We start from the raw sequence: 5,225 nt of genomic DNA, 5'->3' as shown, positions 1-5,225 counted from the left end.
CACCTAAGACCCTCCAGATAAGGGTGATAAGAGTGAAACAACTGCCCTAGGTCTCATTTACATCCGAGATAGAACCAGATGACCATTCATTTACATGAGAGATGGAGAACAGAAAGCCTGAAGCAGAGACTGCAGTGAATTCTGGGACCAGAGAAGCAGGAGAGCACTGCATGATGGGGAATCTGTGCTTCAAATGTTAATCAACCCATGTTCACACACACCCACCTCAGCATTTATCAGACCAGTTCTAATCTGGATTTACTAAGGACTTTTCCCCCCCAGACACACACACACACAGCTCTAAGTTTAATAGGCATCTCGGGCCGTACATTCCCCAGTCCCACTATGGGAGGCCTATTTAAACTTGATTGACTAAAACTCGGTTGTCGGGTTAGGGAATGCTGAGGCAAGAGACCGAGTCAGAGGGGGTATGGGCAACATTTGAACAATGGTTAAGGGTTCATCACAGCATCCAGCCTGCTGGAGCCCTAATCCCAGGTGTTGTCATATTTTTCCCGAGACGACTGGTGCAAAATTCCCTCTCTCTCTTTTCCCCCCCACCCCACCCCTTCAGAATCTCATCAGAATTGCATGTTTCAGATTGTGTCCTTCTGGGGTGGTCTACAGAAGTCTTTATCTTTAGCTGGAGAAATGCATACTTTTACAGCTGTTGTGAGTCCACTCAAGAAATGTGAAAGAGCAGTGAAAAGTGGGATGGAGGTGAGGAGAACAAGAGAGCCCAAGGGAGTTTGCCTTTGGAGAAAGTGGTGTAGCTACTTCATGCATTTGGTACAGATGCAGGCAGTTTGTTCTCAGAACTGAGTTATAGAAGTGGCTTACTTGTCAATGCTACACTGTCCTACCCTGTGCTGATACCATAGGATGTAACCCCCATTACTTGATACCTTCCTAGTCACTTCCTCAGATATTCCTTTCTTAGTAAAAATGCAGGCAGGGGCCTGAATCCCATCTCCCTTATACCTGTGTGAACCTCGAATAACTATGCTAAAAGCCATTAAAATTACACCACTAAACCAGAGACTGAGTGGACCATCTGGCTTCCTTCCTCTGTTCCTATACTGTTTGAACTTGATTTTGATTGTAATATATAGAACTTCAATAAAGGTGCACTATGTACATGGAAAACATTGAAACCTTTCACCTTCATCAATAACTCTCACTGTTGCTACATGCACTCTGTATCTGTCCATTGTAGGTATTTTTGTAAAGTGCTAGCTCATATTTTCCTTAATAAAGACATGTCTAACTCTTAGCCATTTCTAATTCAGGAGTTGAGAGACTGGACTAGACAGACAATACTTCATTTTTATAAGACATCTTGTTACTTTTGAGTGGTATGAAGAAAAGCATCTTGAGAAAAGAGGATAGTGATGACATCTCTTCCCTCCATTGTTTTCTTTCTCTCTTTTTGGGGGGGGGGGAGGGGAGGCATAGGAATTGTATATCGGATGACTATAAGAATAATTATAGCTGGATCCAAATAGAACTTCCCCTTTGTGCTTATTTTGAATCATGCCATTACTAAGATGACTTTGAACTAATACTCTGAACCTAAATAGTCTTGTGAGAAAGTTCCCAGTTGACATTTGCAATCTGGGCCCAACTCCCAATTTTGGGGGGCTTGGTGCTTATGAAATACACCCTCTATTTTGGTCCTTAAATATGTTTGTGGCATAATAAACTAAAATTAATTAGGAGCTCATAAAACCAATGGGTCCTTTGCAACTTAGTCACATTTCTGATCAGCTGATTTGCAGCCAGGGATCCTGTACATGTTCTTGATTCTCAACAAGAAGGTAATTTGCTTTCCTTCCTGTGTGTGCTTGCATACCTGCATCTGGTGTAGGTACCTGTGTGTGCAAACGGGTGAGAGAGAGAGATCAATCGGTCTAGGTAGAAATATTAATTTCATTATGATTTCAGCTCGTGTCTCTCTCCTGTTTGTCAAGCTGCTACCCTTGCTTCATTTAGTCTCCGTTGAAAACTTATTTTTTCAAAGCTTATAATAAATTAGCATTGTATAAAGGGCATTTAAAGAACTACAACCATACTTTAGTGCTTCCATCTTCTAAGATTCTCTGAGATTGGGAGGGCCTGTCTTTATTTTTGGCATTTTGATACAGTTCTGAGCACCAACCAAGTAATGATGCACTAAATTTTTGAGCCGATTACTGATACCACGGTTCTACTTTTCTTTAATTGCTTCTCATAATGAGCTGCCTTTTCTTCATTTATTGTGTGCAACATAGTGGAAAACAGCAAGGTGCACTGTTTGGGCGAATTGCATTCAGACAATACTCACATGGTTGTGATTTTTTTTCTTTTGGTCAAAAAAAAAAGTCTAAAAGTCTTTGAGGGAGTAGAGGCACAGATTTGTTTAATATGGTACTCTGCTTTATTGTGTCCTCTCAGCACCCAGTATTCACATTCCCTCTGTCCAGACTTGAATAAAGCCATTAGCCTTATTCAAAGAAGCAATGAGGAATGCTTGTTGTCTACAAGCTGAGGTATCGAGTAACTTGGTAGTTGCAATTTTCTACATGGCTGACTGTAGCATCTGAATTTGTTAATCTGGAAGCAGCATTCCTTTTGTAAGTGGATCTTGAAGAGATGGTCTTGAATTTAAATGCTCTTGCCCTTTAGAAAAAAAGAGAAGTATGGGAGTGGGGTATCTTACTGAGACTAACACAATATTCAAACAAAAGCCACAGACAACTCTGTCAAGGGCCTGAGTTTTAGAAATGACTTGTGCTTGCATCAGCAAATCAAGCAATTAATGTCTAAATATTTGCACCCCTAGTTCACAGTGAATGCACAACTGAGAACAGTCATTGCAGTGATTCATAAAGAAAGTAGGTTAAGTCAAGACTTCACAGAACATTTAAACCTGCTCAAGAGGGTGGGGGTGGGAGGCAGGAGGGAGTCATTTCCTGGCAATGCTGAACCTTGCAGCTGTGCTCTTCCCAGTTTGCTAGAAGCCTAAACAAAGGAGGTGCATTATAGGTAGTGACCAATATGCTAATTCAATTAAAACTACAGGCTACTGCAACAAGTCAGTCACCAATTCAAACCTCCAAAATAAATAGTTTGCTGGAAAGGCTATGATTCTGTCAATCCTGATCACAGCTCAATTGTATATGGCTGTCATCATTTACTTCCATTTGTCATCTGTGTGGAGAAAGCTCAGATAATTAGAAAATAACCTGTGGTCTTGCTCTGAAGTTCAAGCATGATAGTAGTGGGCAAGATTTCTGAGTGGCCATTCAATTTGTAAGGATTATAAAGTAGTTCTGTTCCCCTCCCCCAATGAATATTACCATACCAAATTTGATCAATAGCATGTCAAAGAGCAAAATATTTTTTAGCTGAAACTGTGAGAGAGCTGTTGTGTGTCCTCTGTCTTCCTATTCTCTGTTCCCAGCATACTGATATCTGAGACAAATGACCAGAAAGCCCAGTGTGCACTGAACCTAGCATCTCTACAGTGAGTTTGAGAACTAGGCTTCTAAGGCTAAGTACGGGCAGTCAAAAAAAACCTGGGGCAAAAGACCTGAGGCTGAATTGATTCAGTCTTTGCAGATTAGTCAAAACTGAAAAGATTGAACCAATAAGCAAATTAACAGACATTCACTTTTGATTCAGGAAGTGCAGCCACATGTCTGAAGTAGCTTCAGCCAGAAGCCAGGGGGCATTAGAGCACAGCTCTGGCATGTAGCCAGAATGGGCTGTGTGTTTGTTTCCTTTTCCTGTTGCCCCCAAGGTCTCTGGGATTTGCAGTCCAGAATCACAACAGCAGGACTACGCAGGTTTGCTCATCACTTCCCCTTCCTGCTTCCAGGTGCCCCTGGGATTTGTAGTCCACAGTCACAGGCTGCACTAAGTTAAGCAGGGCAGGGCAGGGCAGGGCAGCACAGCTCTGTACTCGGGGGAAGGGAAGTTTAACCCCCCTCCCTATCCTCAGACCCCAGCAAGGGCTTGCTGGCGGGGCAGTTAGTGAGCCAGCCCTCACTGTTCCAGCTAGGGACCAGAGTGGCAGCACCAGCCCTGATTTCTGGAGCAGGCAGCACAGACCAGCTCAGTGCTACAAAATGCTGGGGGATTGTGATTTAACTTGAACCAGGAAGGGCTCTGGGACAGAAGTTTCATAAACTGCTTTGACCTAAATCTGTTAAGTCTGGTACTACATTTGACCAGGTTTATCTTAAACCAGTTTCAGCCATTTCAAAACTCTTATGTGCACTGAACTTCTATTCTGTTCCAGGTTTAAACCAGTTTCTGATCACTTAAACCGGTTTATGTGTAGCTTCTACCCCTAGTACTGTCTCCAAAGACTGGTGTCTGTTGGTTTACACCAGGAAGAAAATATATGGAAAACTCCAATGAGGTTTATGAGTCATCTTGGTATAATCTAGACTCACAGACTGACATGTATTAATCCTAAACATATGGTGACTGCAAAAGATCACTACAGGGCATTAAGTTTATTTGGCTACATTTTTGGTTCTTTTGTTTACCTTAATAAGTTCAGATTTCTTTTAAGCATAACCCTAACTCAACTTTTATTGGTGTTTGGGCATGACTATAATATTTCTGTAAGTATTTTTGTCTGTAAGTTATTGGGATATAAATTGAAAATTAAGTGAATCTTAAAAAGGAGGGAGGACTTTCTGGTCTATCCCTGAAGAAACAGATCAAAGTTGATCAACATCTTTTTTAATTCAATAAAACGGCCAGGACAAGATTCTGGACACCGAGGTGCTTGGAAGATCAACTCTCCCCAGTGTTCACACCCTGCTGAAACTGGCACAGCTAAGATGGACCAGCCACCTCTCAAGAATGTTTGACACTTGCCTGCCAAAGAAAATCTCCTATGGCTAACTGTCAAATGAAGTACACTTTCATGGCGCACAAAAGAAGCGTTACAAGGACATCCTAAAGGTGTTCCTAAAGAGTTGTGGGAGCAAATCGCTTGCAACCGTCCATCCTGGAGGTCCCAAATCCAGAATGGACCATTGGCCTTTGAACAGCAACTCACGGCAAAAGCCATAAAGAAATGTGCAGCCAGGAAAATGAAAGCCTCCTGTATCCAGTCCTCATCACTCTCTTGCCCCTGCTGCTGCAGATTGTTCAAAGCAAAGATCAAACTTATAAGTCACCTACATACTCATGTGACCTAGCCTCCACCCCCCGTCTTCGTTCTCTTC

At 42.2% G+C, this 5,225-nt stretch overlaps 1 protein-coding gene across 3 annotated transcripts in view; it reads left to right on the top strand.

The window, feature by feature from the left end:
* LOC102379291 (HHIP-like protein 2) overlaps positions 1-5,225 on the top strand; it is a 59,602-nt gene that overhangs the window by 31,954 nt on the left and 22,423 nt on the right. The gene's annotated exons all lie outside the window — the stretch shown is intronic.

Source organism: Alligator sinensis, unplaced genomic scaffold (assembly GCF_000455745.1).
Source record: "Alligator sinensis unplaced genomic scaffold, ASM45574v1 scaffold266_1, whole genome shotgun sequence".
Taxonomy (NCBI): Eukaryota; Metazoa; Chordata; order Crocodylia; family Alligatoridae; genus Alligator; species Alligator sinensis.
This window is presented reverse-complemented; position numbering and strand designations above follow the sequence as displayed.